Genomic DNA, 21,548 nt, shown 5'->3' with positions numbered 1-21,548 from the left:
ATTTGAAGTAAGAATATAACTTAAAATTACGTCCTGCCATGTTGTGATACGCATCAGGCAGAAAGCTTCTGCCCGTGTGGTCGACATACTGCAGTTCTCTCTCCTCTATGATCACAATGGGCATCAGAATGCCCCGTGAAAACACTACAACCGCTAAAGAAACAAATGAATATCTACAAGAGCCTCAGTGAGACAGCAATGGAAATGGTCCCTATAAGAAGAATTCTACTGAACTACGCAAGAAAATAACTGTATCTATATGTAATTAAGAATGACTATTTTACACGGAAGGTAACTTCGTTGCATTTATAATGGAAATGAATAGAAAAATTAACAGAAACACCTCCAAATTATGTTCGGGAAATTTCAATAACAGCTCGATCGTCGTGAGTAACTTCATTTTAAAGTAAAAATAAAAAAAAAGAATAAAAAATTATGTATATTTGGCAACTGTTTTGATCTGGGACCATATGATGGAACAGAAGGAAACATGAGCGTTGAAGTAGAGTTTTCCTTGCTACAATGAAAAGGAAGGTGAATAATGTATCGCTGAATGGTGGTCTTACTTTTCTATATAGATAAACTTCAAACATAACATATAGTTCAGTTCTATATTTAAGAGATGAGGATTTATTTACATTATTTACATTATTTACATTTGACGGATATTTGTGTTAACAACAAAAAAGATGAGGACAAATATCCGTCAAATGTAAATAATGTAAATAACATATAGTTGTCGTGCATCGAAGTGAAGAATGAATAAGGAATCTCCATCGACTTCACTATGAGTAGTTAGTTATTCCAACTGACTGAAATAATGTATTTCCCAGGTTGATTCAGTGTCACAAGATGGAACATTAGTTTACACGAAGTGTCTATCTGTCGATTTACACACAAATTCTGTTTACCAAATTTCAGTCACAGTAATTTGGCAAAGTCTTTTACCAAAGCTTCGCGTATATTCACGCAGATGGATCGAATGTATTCCCTCTTAATTGCAATAAGACCAATTTAATTATTTGGCGATACGACATCCATAAATTAGAAATAAAATTTAAGTAAATTTCAGCAAGACCAACCGTCTTCTTTGTCGATTTACAATAATTTAGAAAACTATTGATTAGATGTTAAATGGTGAAGGCACCATCTGAAATTCACATATTCTGACTACATCTCTCAACATTCGCTGTTAGAATTGATCTACAAATTTATTTGACATTTACTGTATTTCTCAAAACATCTTCAAGTCAGTTTTGTGTTGGACATCACTTCTTTCCAGACAACACATCATTTCTTTCTCAGTTTCCAGCTTTATATTGGTTTCAAATTTTGGCACGATGCCAGCAGGTTTCAAGAATGTGCTAAGCCGATTACATCAACCTCAGTGTTCAACTGGTATCTATTCTATTGACCTCGATAGGACGAAAGATAAAGTCGGCCTCTGCAGAATATGAACTCAAAATGTGAAGACGGTCAAACCACTAAGCATTCTGCCCGGCGTACCAACAATTCTGCCAGCTCAGCCTTGGTGGTCATCCTCGGATACTGTCATATCTCTCTCTCTCTCTCTCTCTCTCTCCATATATATATATATATATATATATATATATATATATATATATATATATATATATATATATATATACATACATACATACATACATATATATACATACATATATATATGTAAAAATCAAAAAAGGCAACACGGATTTGCAAGGTCATTGCAGTACGCACGTTTCATTCAACTCCATTTATTTAAGTAATGCGAGCATTACACTAAATGTAAAATGAAGAACAATCTTCAGCTTCACAAGGATACAGAAAATTTCCTGAAATTTCATTTCAGTACAATGGACATATTAAAACCATCTTGACATAGCCAAAGCTAGCAGGCTAGCTTTGGCTATGAAAAGATGGTTTTTTTGTATTCTTCTTTCCCCTTAGATTGTTGAAATGTTGTCACAGCAGTAATATGTCCATTGTACTGAAATGAAATTACATTTAATGTTATGCTCGCATTACTTAGATAAATGGAGTTGCATGAAACGTGCGTACTGCAATAACCTTGCAAATCTGTGTTGCCTTTTTTGATTTTTGATCACCTTGTTTTTGGAATTGTTTGGATAATACCATACTATATTCTGGTGCCTAAACTTAAGTGCCATATTCAATTTTGAATCTAAATTTTATATATATATGTATGTATGTATGTAAGTGAGAAAGTCTTTTACGTTTCAAGCCTACGCACTTCAACAGAAGGGAACACAGAAATAAACAGAGAGAGACAATAAAAAAAGGTTTAGTGGCTAACGATCAATCATGGAGAATATACATACATACATACATACATCCACATATATATATATATATATATATATATAGAGAGAGAGAGAGAGAGAGAGAGAGAGAGAGAGAGAGAGAGAAGAGAGAGAGAGAGAGAGAGAAGAGAGAGAGAGAGAGAGAGATACGACAGTATCCGAGGACGACCACCAAGGCCGAGCGGGTATAGTCGTTATACATATGTTTGTTTGTTTGCGTGTGTGTGTGTGTGTGTGTGTGTGTGTGTGTGTGTGTGTGTGTGTGTGTGTGTGTGAAACGAAACCTGAGTGACAACCATGGCTCTAAACAATCATTGTGCAAACTTATGAAACACGTCTGGATTTGTTTATATTTGTTTTGCAAGGCATGAAATAAATCTTTAACATAATAAGAAGTAAACAGGTTAAGTAAAATACTTAAAAGCTCGAATAAAAGATAAGTGTGGATTAGAAGTGCATTGAAAGAAGAAAACCTGAAGCATTCCATGTAGAAATCAAGAACGTCTTAAAAACGTCAGCTTGTGACGTAAAACGCCAATGTATTACATGGTTGCCAATTAGAATTAGGAAAACAAAAATATAATGGGATCTATCGATTACGATTTAAATACATTGATTTATTTTGATAAATATTAATCTAAACGCTACGATAGAAAGGAAATACGGGTTCAATATTGCAGATTGATTATATTTCTTAGAAGACAATTACTTGTATAATGATTGATTTATCTTAGAGTCTCAATATATTCGCACACACACGCGCACAGTCACACACACACACACACACACACACACACATCTAGCACACGCCCACATGTACACACGCGTATAAATACACTCCATCACGCACACATATTTGAAGTACAATGACATGTCACAACGAAAAGTGACCAAAACAGATCTGGTGTATCAGATACGGGGTCACCAAACAACAAAGGTTTAAATTTTTAGAAACAGCAATAAAGTGTCCTTAAAACCAGATTTATCGCCTTTAAATAAATGAAGACACATTGAAGAATATTATACAAGAAAGGTTCCGTGTAAAATTTAGACAGGATGATCACGGTTGGACTGGGGTGAATTATAACAACATATGAGAGAGAAAGAGAGGGAAAGAGAGTGAGAATGAGAGAGAGAGAGTGAGAATGAGAGAGAGAGAGAGAGAGAGAGAGAGAGAAATAAGCTTCCGGACAGATACATTATTTAAAGGACGAAAAGCAAAGTTGACCTGGAGGGGATCTGAACTCAGAATGCAGCGCGCCAGAAAGAATACCACAACGTTATTTATCCAACACTTTAGCGGCTCCATTAATACAATATCAGTGATGAGAAACGGAAAACCAAGTGAGTGGTGGCTGTTAAAGTTTAGTTACTGATCCAGAAAGCCGAAAGACAATAGGAACAGAAAGAGGCTTTTGATAATGTCTTCTGCAAGAAACAATAAATCTCTCAGTTTATTTTAAGACATAATCGTAATTTACAGATAAATTTCACGAGCAACATTTAACTGATTAACCTTATTATAAACTCAAGTCTAATATACGATACTTGTATTGTTTCTGAATAATTTTATTACTTCTAAAAACGTTTATTGTTTCTAAATATTTCCCACATTCACTGTAAATAAATTTGCAATAAACGTCATATTAGAAATGTGAGTAGGAACAATGGAAAACTGAACATAAAAATTACAATTTCAATCGATTACTTTATCGCTGGCAATCGTTTCTACTCCAACTCTTAAAAGTATCTCAAAAGATGTTACACTGTTCAATTAAAAACAAAATATTCTGTTGACTTTTACACAATTCTTATAGGTGCGCCTCGCCATGATCTCCAGCAATTAACCAAGGATAGTTAGTCTTTCTACATTTGAGCATCCAGCGGAACAGAACATTTAAAATTAAGTTCACTCACAGAACATCGGAAACTTCAAGAGCAATTGGATTATTTCTCAAAAGGTTGTTAAAAATCCCAGTTTTCTGAGCTTTTGGTGCAATTTACTCTATTTCGATGCTATAATTTTGAAAATTGACAAATCGGCTTCCAAACTGATTGTTACCAAATCATGTATACCACATTTTTCAACGACAGTATTAGCTCAAACTACATGATAATCTGCTCAATGTCCTTAATCTTTGGAGTAAGAAGACGAGCTACCACTCACGATTATCTTTTGTAATAGAAAACGTACGAGACATAATGAATAGAAAATTTCCCAGTGGCTCCAGTCCGATCTAAGGCAATAAAAAGCAAGCCTCCTTGTGAATAAAAACGATACATTAATTGTCTTTCATCATGAAAGATGTTTTTCGCTTTAAGTGTGAAAATAAACGGGAGATAAAAGTAACAACTGAAAGCCGTTTTCGAGAGATTATTCGTATAGTAGTGGTGCTACACATCAAATACATTGCCATGGTTATAGATAAGAGCAACTTTCTGCTGACATAAGGATTAATACCATATTAACGGATACATTCAATTGGATTTTTTTGTTGCCCGTGAGAAATAAAATATTGGCATTTCATTTAAGTACAGACGCCCGATATTTTAAGAGAATGGTGTGTTATAACTATCAATAACACAAATTAGAATGCAATCTAGTCCAACAATTAGAAGTATCTTAAGAGTTTTGATTTCTAGTTAAATTTATTTCAATCGGGAATTGAATGTCATCAGAAATCGAAATCATATATCATAATCAGAACTCCAGTGGGTAAAAAATACTTAGCGCTTCAACTCTTTCCATGAATAAATACAGTAATCCCTCGCCTACAGTACAGTACTGTTTCTATTTCGCGGATTTTCACCTATTACGAGGGATTTGGAACGTAACACCCAGGATAGTCGAGGGATTACTGTATTCATACATCGATTTCGTACATCGAAAGAGGTTATCTATTTGTAAATAAGAGCCGTTGGTGATTGATTCACTTTCTGTATACTTATTCATCAGCTTCATTTGAATAAAAAAGGAAAACGAATTCTTTTCTGGCTGGATTTTAATTCAGAACGCAGATAGATGAAGCTAAATATTGCCAGGTATTTTCATAGCGTTCTTTAATTCCCGACAACATTCACTACTTTCCAATATAAATACTTATTAATATTGTGGTGTAAAGTATAGAAGAGAATGGCTGATGTTTTTAATATCGGAAATTGTGAATATATCAAGTAAAAATGACACCTGGTTATTAAGTACGATTGAAAAGAAGAGAGTGCTGCAGAATTATTACTAGATGGTGTATACGAATGGATGGTGGATAGGCTGCTAAATTTTATCAATTATCTCACTGTGAGTCACAGTACTATATATATATATACATATACATATACATATATGTATATATATATATATATATATATATATATATATATATATATATATATATATATATATATATATATATATATATATATATATATATATTACGTACATGTATGTACGTACATACATACATGTGTACAAATATATGGGAGAATGTACGAAAAAACAACAACAGACGAGGAGAGGTGGTGTACAAATATATATGTATATATATGCATATATACATATATATTCCATTGATCCGTAAATATATATATGTGTGTGTATGTGCGTGTGTGTGTGTGTGTATGTGCGCGTGTGTGTATGCGTGTGAATGTAGAAAATATACAGGAATAAGCGTATGTCTAAACAGTCTATCAATCATAGAGTAATTAAATTTCCTAAAACGTTTTCGTCTAAGTGAAACACTTTCTCTCAGCAGGTTGTCCAGAATAATGTATGGATAAATATGGTAAACGTCGGTGATATAATTTTAGAGTATTGATAAGCGGGTCTAGTGATTTCGATACATTACATAAATTATAATACTTTGTGTCTGGTCGAAAGAAATCAATATTTAAGAAATATCATGTGAGATGACAAAACCATTAGTAGAACAGAATATATTAAGTGATATTCTACTGCAGAATTCTGTTTTGTGAACTGATATCCCATTGATGTTGATTTGGTCTTTCAACCCTCCAGTGTTTATGCAAAACTAGCAGCCGGTTTGGTACCAGGGCAAATCCTATGTTAACGAACCTGTGAACAAAGGTTATCTATGAAAGGTGACCATCATGTCTCTTTTCATATTAATGACTACCGCATCCAATGGTATTATTGCATATATAAAATAATATTACGTGTTTCGTGGTATATGGCTGCGATTTCCAAGATTCACATGTTGTTCCAGTTTATTGGTGCTAGCTTCTGTGTTCAATTAGATTGGTAGTTATACCAGTTTTCCGTGACCACTATAAGATCTAAGAGGTACCTCTGACAGGACAAGGACCATTTCTTAAATTCACAATAACAAACTGTCATCCGAAAAAGCATTGGTCAGTTCTACAGTACACTGCTTTCGACCAAAGACGAATGTATATACGTGGTCGTTGGATCTACTGGAAATAGCAGTCTAATTTATATCACATCTCGCTCTGTTTTCTGATACGACATGAAGAACACATTTAGGAATATTATTTAGGGTAGTATTATACCGAGAAAATGTGAACCCAGGTGTCATGAAAAGATAGATTAGATCCATCCTATTTTGTTGAGTCCCATGTTTTGCAATATTTAGGCCACTTATTTGCTTTATTCGCCAAGTAGAAGCCATAGTGTTGCATCATCTGAAGCAACCTTTCTATCAGTTCTTTGATTCCACAAGGATACTTGTTCTTGTCTTTCGAGGCGAAGAAATCTTTCACTGAAGTTTCCACCTCCTCTTAATTGATGTAACACCGCGTGTGCAGGAAATGAGCCATCGGAACAAGTAACAAACTGAAGGAGATAGGTCCAGACTATATGGTTGATGAGACATCAACTCAATTCCTTCAAGTTCCTGAAATTTTTTCCGGGTCGTTCGAGCGGTATGAGGTCTTGTGTTATGTTGCTGTAGAAAGAACTCGGTTTCTGTCAACCAATGCCAGGAAATTTTGCTTCACTTATTCGGAATATAGTGTGGCATCGTAGTGAATTATTTCCTCACAATTCCACTAGATGCTGAGCATTACATCGTGTTCGAAGCACCTTTGTTTGACGACAGGAGTTTGCTTGACTACTGCTTTATGCACGTTAGGATTGCAGTAAGATATATCCATCAGATTATTACCTGTTCCGATCCATGGCTCACCTCCTGCGCTCCTGAAGATCCATCAACCCAGAGAAGGTGGAAACTACAATGAAGGAGTTCTTCCCATCGAAGGGCAAGAATTGGTATCAGTGTGGGATCAAAGAAATTGCAGAAAAGGTGACTTCAGACGGTGCAACACGATGGCCTCTACTGTAAATGCCAGGCTGCTTTTCATGTCTAAAGCAAATAAGTTACCAAAATATTTCAAAACGTTCAACTCAGCACAATATATCTGTTTTATTAGGATCGACTCGAGACTAAAACACCAGCAACAACAACAACAACAACAACAACAAAAGTAACATCAACAACAACAGGTCTGTAGAAATATTAGAATCTAGTCATATTACTTCCAATAACTCTTTACCACAGGATAGGGTGAGATATGAAGCTCAACGCTGAGAAGGGCTCAAAGAAGTATCAGTGACAGGGTACGGACCGTCAAACTGTCCACTCTATCTCTCACTCTCTCTCTCTCTCTCTCTCTCTCTCTCACACACACACACACACACACACATACAAAAATATGTATGCGTGCGTGTGTACGTGTGCGTTTGTATTTGTCACCGTTCTCTCACCGCTTCACACACCCAGAACCCAACTGTTCAGCGAGAAATCACAGACACAAGATGAACGGGATTTGAATTAAGAAGTCGAATTGCTTGGATGAGACCATTAAAGGCAGCGTTTCACATAGCTGTAATCTAGTGACTGCAACAAGCAAAAGATTACATGTGCACGTATGAGTGTGTGTGCGTGTATGTTTGTGTGTATGTGTGTGTGTATACATGTGTGTATATATGTGTGTGTGCGTGTAAGAAAGAGAGAGAGAATACACTTGAATTCTCAAGTGTTGGTTTTGAAATGTAACGGAAAGTACACCATGTTGAAGAAACAGTCGAAGTAGAATACTTTCGCATTGGAGAGATCGTAGTCACAGGAAATTCATTACGATTCTCTTTGTATCTGGAGAAAGTCTAACGATTCTTTGGTAGCATTCCATATTTGTCTGGTGTGGCCGAACAATGCTAATTAAAGATTGCAGATGGCTCCGGAAAATGTATAAATGGAAGTGGAGGAAATTAGGGAAGGAGAAAGAAAGAAAGGAAGAGAGAAAGAAAGAGTCAAAGAGAAAATATCTGTTACCACATTAGTAGTGATTGAACTTGTGCGTTGCTTTAGGGTCTCTCTCTCTCTCTCTCTCTCTCTCTCTCTCTCTCTCTCTCTCTCTCTTTCTCTCCCTCACACACACACACACAAAGGTATAAAAGTACGAAAAGGAATAAGCGTTCAATCTCAAAGATAACGCATTTGGAGTGTCATTATTTTACATTTGATATTTACAAAGCGCATACACATACATACATACATACATACATAAATGTTAGGGGAAGTGTATAATCGATTACATAGGCATCAGCCTTTAATTGGTACTTATTTATCGACTCAGAAAGGAAGAAAGGTAAAGTTGACCTCGGAGGCATTTGAACTCAGAATTGAAAGACGAATGAAATACCGATAAGTATTTTTCCCGGCGTGCTAACGGTTCTGCCAGCTCACCGCCTTAGGGGACACACACACACACACACACACACACACACACACACACACACACACACACACACACACACACACACACACACACACACACACACACACATATGCACCCAAACAAACACACACACATACGCAGGCATTTATATATGTGTATGTGTGTGTGTGTAATATATATATATATATATGTAATGTATGACGTAGGCGTGGCTGATTGTAAGAAGTTTGTTACCAACCACATCGTTCCGGGTTCAGTCCTACTGCATGGCACCTTAAGCAAGTGTCTTCTCCTATAGCCACAGGCCGAATAAACCCTTGTGAGTGGATTTGGTAAACGGAAACTGAAAGAAGCACATGGTATATATATATATATATATGTGCGTGTGTGCGTGTGTGTGTGTGTGTGTGTGTGTGTGTGTGTTAGAATACTGGGCGTCATCCATGCTGAGATACAGCTTGTATGTGGCATTGAATTACTTTTAAGAAGACTAGTAGTCATTAACGAGGTCACCAGACAACCCTGTGGTCACTCCTTCCTTCAAGTTTTCTATTCCCTTAAATTCCACGAAAATCTCTTCGTCACCTCCACTTACAACTCCTTCGTGTGCCATTGTGTGTGTGTGTGTGTTTTCCCTGCCATCTCTTGGAAACTTGACTGTTTTCAGCAATTTGGGTCATGTTGCAAAGGCGGTTTTCATTTCTACAGAAGGCTTAGAGCACTGAGTGAAAGAAAAGTCCCGTAAAATTCCCTGAAAGAATTTAACTGCAAAAACTGAAGAAATAACTGCAATAACTAAGCCTCTACGGTGAGAGAATTTGGCAATTAACAGTTTCAGCATGATTCTCTTTCTATTACTAACAGAAACAATACGAAAGCAAATACTTGTGGCCGAATTCCGTCAACTATGATGGCGGTACATATTGCCATCTGTTCCGCCATGTTTAAATTCATTGTCAGTGAAATATAATGTTAACGTGTCAACACTGTATCATGTTTTTCTGATCATTTTTGTAGACAGACTATTGACTTCAATCTTGTTATTGAGGCTGCATATAGTATTCATCTATCTATCTAGTTGATGGCTTGGTGCAAATTCTTAGTTGATGCAAATTCTCCATATTTAAGCCAAGTTTTAAATGGATTGGATGGTTCACATCGTTTCAAATGTAAGGCGAAAAGACACTTAAGCATCATGGCTGTTTGAGATACAGATATATTTGACAGTGTTGCGTTCTCCAGCTATCCAGATAAAAGTTATACGTTTCTGGCACAGGCTTGGAATGAACCCGGACTCCACACATCACAGGGAAGTCGTAAAAAGAAGCATTCGCATTGACAGGGTATCTTCTCCCAGTAGTTCTGTCAAACCTGTATAAGTTTGGTCATCAAAAGATTTCTTCATCTCACATGTTTCCTATTCTGTATATATTAGGATGGATTATAATGATACAGCCAGTGATTTTTCTTTCTGTTTTATTTTTATTTTTATTTTTTGTAAACGGATCCCACTGACACAGTTTAAAGATCGGGTGTAGTAAGAGCGTTGTCTCTTCTCTGGGTGGCCGAGTGGATAGAAAATTGTTGAATGCTGGGTGTTGTATTTTACGTGATTAATATAAGGCAATGGCAGTGAGAGTGAGACACCTTTTCCGTGGTATTATGGATGGAAACATTTTTGTAGTAAGTTTTCTTTTTCATTTCCGTAAGTAGAAACTGCAGCACAAAATAGTTCTGCTGATGAGGTTAATACACCGTCAAGTGACGTATCGATGGACTGTAATTATTGAAGAGGGGTGTCATGTTTATGGGTTTGTAGTCGAAATTAGGATTAGCAGATCGTACAACAAATAGAGAAAAAGGAAAAATTTAAAAAGAAATAGAATTGAAATGTAAAAGGATGTTGTGAACTATTTTTAAAACGTGAGCGAAGTGATATACATTAAAAATTAAAACAAAAAGGAGTAAACAAGGTGTAAATGAATGAGAGAGCAAGAAAATTAAAGAATTTAGAAGAGAGGGGAAGAATCATGTGAGGTGAAATAAGTGATGTCAATAAAATGACAGAAATGGAAAGATAAAGGGAAGTGAAACTATAGGACAAAATCTGTCGTACTAAAGCTGCAGTAAATACAAAATTCTATGAGAATTTGTGGTCAGAAGGATACGAAAGAATCTGCAGTATAATGCTCCAAGAGAGCCAAAGTGTTTGCTGCACGGATAGAAGTGAGAGCGTGGAGGAAGTGAAAGGTAGTTGAGGCAGTGAAGTAGGCAGTGGAGTAGTTGAAACACAAGGTCTTTCTTGGAAATATGGCACCGGGAAAGGCCATATTAGGGAAAGCAAGAATATGACATGGTTAGTAGTAGGAGAATTGGAAGTTGGTGCAAGAGAAGGCGAGAGAATCAGTGAAAGACGAACGAGCAGATAAATAGATGGTGATGGGGAGACTGGGTGACTGGGATGGAGTGAAGTTTCACCCGAAAGGACATCTGGAAGTGGAACTCCCACAGGAGCAAGTTCTGGATTTGGGGTATCCATGATGTCCTCTCCAGTACGACCAATCTATTTAGACAGGGAGAACGCACACATCTGCCCTGGTTCTAAACCAGGGACATTCGAACACATCCGAAACTGCTGCTCCAATGCACTGAGTGACAGATGCTAGAGGTTGCGATCAGTTCCTTCATACGATCGCTCAGGCAACCAAGAAAGGGATCAGTTACAGCAGCAGATATGCCCACACTATGACTAGGAAGACAGACATTATGAAGGAAGGTTCGACGGAAGAAAAGCCACAACTCTTAAGGAGTAAAATGTCCAACACACACACACACACACACACACACACACACACACACACACACACACACTCACACACACACGCGCACACACACACACACACACACACACACACACACACACACACACACACACACACACACACATTTCAATCTTGCTGTCATTGATTTTTCTTTCTCGTTATTTCTGCATTGATAAAGTAAGTCCCAGTAAATCGCAATATTTTCCCCACTCCATGACTTTCCCCTCCATTGTGATAATCCATCAACATCCCATGGATCTATAATGTACGAAGCCAATATAATTGAAGCATCTTAAAAGGTTTTGTAATCATTTTTTTGTGTGTAGAAGTCTTAATTCAGGCAATAGACACCATTCTATTCTATACCTGGTAACTCAGTTCTAGGGTAGATACTTCTAATGACAGGAAACAGGACAACTTTATTGGAATCTAACGACTGAGAGGGAGCTGGGGGAAAAAGTATCACCATCACAACCAATACTCTTATCATCAGTAGTAGTAGTAGTAGTAGTAGTAATGGTAGTAGTAGTGGTAATAGTAGTAGTAGTAATTATAACATAGCAGCCGCAGCAGCGTCAGTTGTAGTAACAGCAGTAGTAGTGGTGGTGGTGGTAGCCATGGTAGTAGCAGTAGTAGTGGTGATGGTAGTACTAGTAAGTAGTAGTGATGGTAGTGGTAATGGTTTTTCATGTTACATATCGATTTTGCACAAAGTGACAATAGCAATGCCCTTCCCAGCAGCTGTAGTATCAGTAATAGATGAAGCAGAGCCGCAGCAGCAGCAGCAGCAGCAGCAGCAGCAGCAGCAGCAATGGTAGTAGTAGTAGTAGTTTACACAACATAACTCTAGTGAATCATGAATGAGTCTCAACAAAAAAGGGCCCAAAGTACGATGATTGATGGTTCGAAAATGTCAAATCAGTTTTTATAAAATGGTGATTTTCAGGTGATTTCAGATATTTTTTTTGTTAACTTTGGAACTGTTAGTGTTACTGACTGGTAGTGGTGCTGGTGGTGATGATGATGGTGGTGATGATAGTGATGATAGTGGTGATTGTGGTGTTGTTGTTGGGGGTATATATATATGGGGAGAATTCACGAAAACACAAAAGACGATGACAGGTGGTGTAGTTTAACGCTCGGGAAGTGAAAAATCTTTAATGTTTCGAGCCTACGCTCTTCCACAGAAAGGAACACAGAAAGAAACAAGGAGAGAAAATAAAAAAATTGTAGTGGCTAGCGATCTATCATGGCGAATGTCGGCCAGAGTGGTCACACAGGCGAGCTAGTTAGAAGGGGAGATAATAAATTAAGTAGTGGTGATCCCCAAACGAAGGTGCGCGTGCGTGTGTATAAGAGAGCATTATGTGCGTGTGGAAGAGAGATGGTGGCCTTAACGTGTGCGTGTGTGTGTAGGTGTGTGGATGTGGGTCTGGGAAGTGGTTAGTGCTAGTGTATGCGTGGTTGGTGTGATGGGATGTGATGTGGTGTTGTGTGGTATGGTGGTGTGTGGTGTAGTGGTGTGTGGTGTGGTGTGATGGTGTTTAAATGTGGGGGAGGTGATAGTGGGGAAAGCAAGGGTGGGGTGTGGGTTAGGCTGAGGGTGGGGTAAGTGGGTAGGCTGAGGGTCGGAGTAGAGGTGGGATATGTGGGAGTGGATGTAAGGGATGGGGTGGGATGGGATGGGATGGATAGGGAAGGTGGGGTTGGATTGTGAAGGGTGGGGTTGGATTGTGTAGGGTGGGGCTGGATTGTGTAGGGTGTGCTTGGATTGTGTAGGGTGGGGTTGGAGTGTGTAGGACGGGGTTACGAGGGAGATGTGGCGATGAAGGGAGAGGGGAAGCGAGAAGGTGGTAGGAGTGAGGAGAAGAGAGAGGGAGAGTAGGAGTGAAGAGAAGTAGGAGTCGGAGCAAGCGAGCAAAGGTGGCTGGGAGGAAGTAGGTGTGAGAGGGAGAGAGGAGTGGGGGAGAGGTTAGATGAAGAGGGGAGGAGAGTTGAGCCCATATGGCGCAAAGGAGCGAAGGGAGAAGGTTAATCCCTGTTCACGGCGCAAACGGGTGTCCGGATGGCCCCCATATATATATATATGTATGTATATACACGCACACACACACACACACACACACACACACACACACACACAGACATTCACACACACACACACACACACACACACACACACATATATATGTAAAATTAATCAAAGGACATATTAAGTATGTCTACCTGCTTGAAATAACAGTCAAAACACTTATTAAATCGCCAAAAATACACTGATGATAACTACGTAAATCAAATGAAGGCAAATTCGGTGAAGACAATCTACTAACATACATTTAAGTATCTGGACTCACATGGACCTGTTTCTGCACTGGCAAAATAAGCCTTAGCTTCTTCAGCACGCTTTACCATGATTAGTGATTCCTAACCCATCGTTTTGAAGTCTGTGCCGCAAGTGATTCGTTTTTGCGCCGAAATCACAACAGCTACCAGTGTAAAATGATCTCGATACAATTTACGAAAAAAATAATTCGCGAAACAATTAATTTGCGTAGGCGTCATTAATTCTATTATTATTATCCGATGTAACTATTTTTAAAATGATAATAACAGAATCAATGACACAGGCGATAGCAGACCAAAAATAGCTAAGGCTTTTTTGCCAGTGCAGAAGACGGTGCACGTGAGTCCAAATACTTAAATGTATGTTAGTAGATTTTCTTAACCGAATTTGCCTTCGTTTGACTTCTGTAGTTATAATCAGTGTATTTTTGGCGATTTAATAAGAGTTTTGACTGTAATTTCAAGCAGGTAGATATACTTAGTATGTCCTTTGATTAATTTTAATCCTTCGGCTATTTAATGCTATATTTGGCCTGCTATCTCTTGTGCCATTGATTCTGTTATCATTTTTAAAATAGTTACATTGGATAATAATAAAATTAATGACACCTTCGCAAATTAAATCAATGTTAAATATATACACATATACATATCATTAATTTCCGCCGCCACCTGAAATGTAAATGCTGATAAGTAAACAAATATAAACAGATGCAGAAGTTAGCTGGGTAAAAAATAGAAAAATCTTAGTCCAGCGATTTCCTACCATATGTTCTCATGGAACCCTAATATAAGGTTTTTCAAATAAAGAAACAAAAATATTTGTGTGGCCAAACCAATCTATTTTACGGCTAATTCCTGCCACCTTAAATATATTACGACTTTCAAAAAATGTTTTGTGGAGAGAGAATTTATATATGAAAAGTAAAACAAGTTTATTTTGAAGTAGCAAATTTGTATAGAATATATTTTTACAAAATTTTTTATATCCCGCAAAATAAGAATTATTATTTTTATTAATACATCCTTTATCATGCTGAACCCCAGAAATTTCTCACGGATGACTGGGGTTCATCGTAAGACACCTACCAGGTGTTTATTCGCTTCTGTTAATCTTGTAATGCAGAATCTAACTGCTGAACACAACTTCGCTAAATATTAAGAAAAAATCGATACGTATATATTAGCATATCCAAATTTTTCACCTCTATATACAAAAGACGCCGAATAATTTGATACTCTAGTTTTAAATTATTGATTTCTTTTGCCAAGAAAGCCACTCTGACTTTTACAAAAGCATCAGTAAGAAAATGTATTGAAAACGCTTCGACGAGGATTCAAAACTATAAAGAAGTATTAGTCCTAAAGATTTAAAAAATTAATTTTATTACATCATTCTGAACAAAAGTGTCGCTGTTGCCACATTTCTCTCAGATCAAACACTGCTTCAGTGTATTTTTATTTTAAAGTGAAGACCACAAGGGAATGTCAGCAGTGTGATGCAGAAGAATGTTTGCATGGAACTTCGGTCGTAAGACATCGCTTTTACGCTAGTATTTAAAAACACTTTATCAATAAACAGCGACGACAGATAGAAGCACACACACACACACACACACACACACACACACACACACACAGAATCATACAACGAGGCCTCGTTGACTAAATTCTATTTACCAAGCCGTCTAATACGGCAGTAGACTACACGTGAATTTGCCGTTCAGTCGGTTCGAAACCGTATTCACGTGGTTGCGAAGCTCACTACTGCCAAACCATGCTCTACAATATTTACCAATAATTTACAAGAAGTGACGATTATCCAAACCTTTCGGTAATTTGTCTGATCGAACTCTTATCGATCGCTCATACGAATTTTCCGACACAATCTCCAATTTCCTCGAATTCCAAATTTCATTTCTTAAGATTTTATTATGTGGCAACTCAGCTCTACTCAAATAAATGGATCTCCGTCGCTTTCGACTGTTCAATGAATTAATGTATAAGTAGCCGTGTACTTCTCAGAAACATACATTTAACGAAATCAGTCTGACAGAGAGGCATGCCCTTGAAATTAGTCAGAATCCATCTGGCCTCCTTCCACACACTTTTCATCAACTGAAATTTGTTGACGAAACTTATATCGGGCTCAAAGCAACGAGAAATGACACTTACTCAAGAAGTGATATCGAAACCGGATCTGCTATACTATATCCTAATCCGGTAGAAACCTAATCAAATATATCCATAGCGAGACTATCACTCAGGCATCCTTATTTAGAGTATATAGTCACCTGATTGAATTGTACAAGTATCTGGGACCCCAGATCTCTGATGAAGCCACATGTAAGAAAGAAATTGGGACATGGCTAACCATGATAAAAACGTCAATGGAAAGGCTTAATAACATACGAAGCAGAAGTGTCCGAACTAAGTTAAGAACAAGGCTAGTGTGAGCGCTCATTTGGCCAATAAATATTTATGGTTGTGAAGTATGAACTGTAAACATATTTGAAGGGAACCTAATCACAGCATTTGAAATGTGGAGGGATAGGAGAATGGTGTGAGTCCCTTATAAGGCTCATCGGACAAATGAATGGACGTTTCAACAGGTGAGACGACAACTCCTGAATATTGTGAAAAAATAAAAGCTCATTTATTGTGGCCATATTCGAAGAAGCAAGGGTCTGGATATATGGAAGAAAGAGTAGAAGGCAGCAGATCATGGGGTATGCAAAGAACGCAGTGGATGGCTAAGTTCACGAACTGGTCAGACCATATCGAGGCAGCTTGAAATCTGACGCTTAATCGAGAGGACTCATCGTAGTGTCATCAATGCATCGCAGGTATACAATACATGATGACGACAATGACTCACCAAATTTTCCTTCTGTTGGTTAACACAATAGTGTCAATTATCATAGAAATATAGACGCTATTGCTAGCGGAGTGAATGACCAACTAGGGGTTTCGAGTTTTACTACTCCTTGGTAGGGATCCATCGTCAATAAGACGCGACTACTCACTTACCCAAAGACTTGCTTCTGTTGAAGTTGATCTTGGTTAACCTCAGCGTTATTAAATTCCTTCTTTTTAACTGCCTGTAGCACTATATATATATATATATATATATATATATATATATATATATATATATATATAAGCTATATTAAATCTCTGAGAAAGATGTAAACAGTAGCAATACGGAATCGTAACATATAATTGCCAACGAAGTGTGGCATCCCAAACGGCATAGTGCTACTGACTTTTATAGCCCCAGGAAGACATTTCCTCCAGCTGGCTATAACCAGCTGGAGATGTCTTCCTGGAGCTATAAAAGTCAGTAGCGCTATCCCGTTTGGGATGCCACACTTGGTTAGCAATTATGTTACAATAATATATATGTGTGTATATATATATATATATATATATATATATATATATATATATGTGTGTGTGTGTGTGTGTGTGTGTGTGTGTGTGTGTGTGTGTGTGTGTAATATATATATATATAAAGTATGTTCTTTCCTTATTTAAGACTGAAAAATGTAAATTGAGGGTTATTTAACAGCTATTTCTATAACTTTGAGCCCTCGGTTATACGATGCAACTTATTTGCTGAGATGACGTCTATTTTGTTTTTCTGTTTAAGTGTAATCATGATGGCAGGACATTCTTATGAACTTGATAGGTTTAGACATCGGATGTGCGATGTAGTTAATTAAGTGAAGTTAATCAATTGACATTAATTATCGTAGGACAAAGGCCGAAATCCGAGTAACTTATCGACATTCAACGTACAGTCGCGTAAATTAATTATGGTACTTTTGTGAGCTAAATAAGTATCGGTTTAGTTTGACAAAGCACTAATTAATTATAGATTTTATTAGGCTTATTAGGAATAGGAAATTATGTTTCTTCAAAACTAACTAACTAACTAGCTAACTAACAAACTAACTAACTAATTAATTAATTAACTAAACTAACTGACTAAATAAATAAATATACAGATACATAAATAAAGGATTGATATTGATCCACTGATGGAACGTGTACATGTTCAATCGATCAGGTAGGAATAGTAGCAACATCTCCCTCAAATAATCCTCCGTTGCTTCAAACAAATGCACATTATAACATGGACGGAAAGCAGGGCTAAAAGAAAAACATCAGCAAATTGTGATTTTCTTTTAGAGAATGGTATCTTCCATGAATAGAACCCAGTTCCATATTTATAATCTCAACCTTTCAAAGCAAAGAAAAACAAAACCAATCGATTGTTTTTAATCGATATGTGAAAAAGAGCAATAATAAATGTCTGAGGACAATATACTCCAGAGCTTATGATAATTGCTTAGTTCGTGTGTAAGCATTTAGACGGACAGATATAAATACGTTTAGACAGAAACACACGCGCGCGTGCGCGCAAAACACAAACATGCATAAGTGTGTAAGGAATACAATTTTAATGTCAGTATTACTATGATTCACCGAATGACCAGCTAACCTTATTGAAAACCAGCCTCGGCATCTCTTTACTCAAAACTCCATTGAATCAAACCATCATTAAGTATCATGAAGAGGGAAAATTGAAGTATTCTTACCTCTCCCTCTGACTTTGATCTTTTCAACCGTGCCGCCCATTATTATAATGAATTGTTAAAAAGAAATGGTTTGAGTGAGAAAATATTTTCTACACCAGGCACAAGGCTCGAAATTATTAGTTCGACCCTCCAGTATGCAACTGGCACTTAATTTATCGACCCCGAAAAGATAAAACGTAAAGTCGACCTCGGCGGAATTTGAACTCAGAACGTAAAGACAGACGAAACACCACTAAGCATTTCGCCCGGCGTGTAAATGATTCTACCAGTTCACTGCCATTGAGTGAGAAAATATTATATTAAGAACAATACAAGCTGATCCAGAAGAGATGCATAATATGGCCTTATCCCCATCCCCATTTTCAACAGAGTCACTAAAATAGCTACGTATTGTCTAACCCTTTAAATAAAATATTTTGGCATTTACAAATAACTTAATAGGAATAATAAAAACGTATTAAAAGAAACATTAAGTTGTGGTTGTTTGGATAGCAGTCTGGATAGTATAACATGTCATATCTTACATTACAATATATAACACGCATTCAGCCATCGGCATCCCAATAATCAATTTGCAACTTCAACGTTATTTATAACCAACACACACAAGAAGTTACATAAAGTTAGAATTAATTCGAATCCTTCGTTTTAGTTTGTATGGAAATTACTGGAGAGCGATGTGGAATAACATCGAAGGCAGTTGACACGCGATTCCCAAACATTAAAAGAACGTTCTTGTTTACTCTTGCAAAAAATCGTTTACTTTAGCAAAAATTCTTAGGTTATTTTTTTACTTTCGTCCATAGCAATAATTTGGTGTCCTGTTGCAATGAATTATCTCCTTATATCAACATCTAGCGCTCGAACATGTTGCAGGGACCAGCTACTGATCAATGAAAACCAGTACATCTGTATTCTATATGAAGCAATATCATATATCTCAAGTCCTTTTTGTGTGCCTAATATATTCTTAAACACATGAAAGTAACTCTACTCGCTGCGTTATTACTTTACTTACAGTTGCTCCACTGTCAACCTCATAACATTATGAAAATGAAGTTGTTTTATACGTAATCATGTTTTCATTTTCCGGAAGTAGATTTTCACTACGTAGCTTCCGGATTATGGGAAACAAAAGTAATCGATACCTCAGGATCCGTAAGCAAGACCAAAATTAGTCGATGTTTCTTCATTTGTATCTGCCAAAATGCCTTGTTTAATATCGGGAAGTAATTTTCCATTGAGATTGATATGTCTGGTAGATATATACACGTGACTTTCTTTTACGCAATACTTAATAATATCTATCTCTGCCATATGTGTGTGTGTGTGTGTGTGTGTGTGTGTGTGTGCAAGAACATCAGTGGTATTCTGCATCTGTAAAAATCCTAAAGCAGTTTCAGTTTTTGGAATAGAAAATTCTTTCCCTTTCCTCTCAACTTTATTTGATCCCTTTTAATACTCTTCCTCCTCGTATACCCCTTGATCCCCTTAATTTAAAGAATGTCACAGAATTTACCATCACGCGAGTCAAACAAACAAACTCTCTCTCTCTCTCTCTGTTAACTTATCTTTAGTCTAGACATTTCTAAAAGCAATCTAAGTTCATTGGCCATTATTATATTGCGAATATTTACAATTTTCATAAATATAACATTATAAGTAAATGGTTATGTGCTAAAAAACGGAATTCATAATTATTGTATATATTACTTTAGCTTAGATTTGAGGGAAAAATCAATACAATAACGTAATACATTCTATTAGAGTGACATACCATTATGAGCAAAATCTGATATACAGAAAAATAGTATATCAGATCATAATATTTAGAAATACATTGTTGGAGATTAGCTATAAAAATATCTATGCGGAATTTGAGGATTAAATAGCCTAGGTATAATGCACAAAGACCTAAACAATTAAGACGAAGAAAAGATTTTCAAAAAGAGGACACAAAATTTTAATTCAAGTAGAGTTCTGAAAATCAAGAAAAGAGAAATTTCCAGTCAAAACAAAGACAAAGAAATTTTCAACTTGAAGTTAATCAATAACAATTAATGTATGTTACTATGGTTTACCAGAATAGCATTTCAATTTAATATGTGCAATATTTAGAGGAAGTAAGTGTAGAAGAAGCGTAGACGGTCAATACTCAAAGGAATCTGAAGTTAGAAGCAGAGTGCAGCGTGGAAGTTTTCTTTCGCTTGTCTTTTTTGAATGCTAGCTTAATAAATAATTTCATGGGGGGAAACAATTGGAGAGGGAGGAGAAGGAATTGAAATGATTTCTGGAAAATCTATGATAGATGTGGATCATACTGATATCATGAGGATGTTGTAGCAAGTAATGAAATGTTAGAAGTAAAATGAATAGCAAGCTTGATTAACTTGCGAAGGTGTGGTCTTAAAGAAAAACATCGATAAAAGTAAAAGCATAGAAACAGAACATTCGGATAAAAGAAGTGTGAAACAGAATGGCCTCATACTAGAAGAGATTAAACACGTTCGAACTTTTAAAGTCAATGGTAGGTCTTAATAAAGTGAATTTAATAAAAAAATATATTTTGAAGCAACGGGAATGATTGGAGATGTTTAAGGCATCACAAGTTGGTGAAGCGTACGAAAATTAAACATAGCAACTAGTAAGAATTAATCTAATATATACAATCGAGCAATGACATAACAATAAAGCTTCCCTTTAAAAATAAAGCATTACAAAAACAATTTGGAATGGAATGGAAT

The sequence above is a fragment of the Octopus bimaculoides genome, chromosome 22, assembly GCF_046866305.1.
Source record: "Octopus bimaculoides isolate indiv1 chromosome 22, ASM4686630v1, whole genome shotgun sequence".
NCBI lineage: Eukaryota > Metazoa > Mollusca > Cephalopoda > Octopoda > Octopodidae > Octopus > Octopus bimaculoides.
This window is presented reverse-complemented; position numbering follows the sequence as displayed.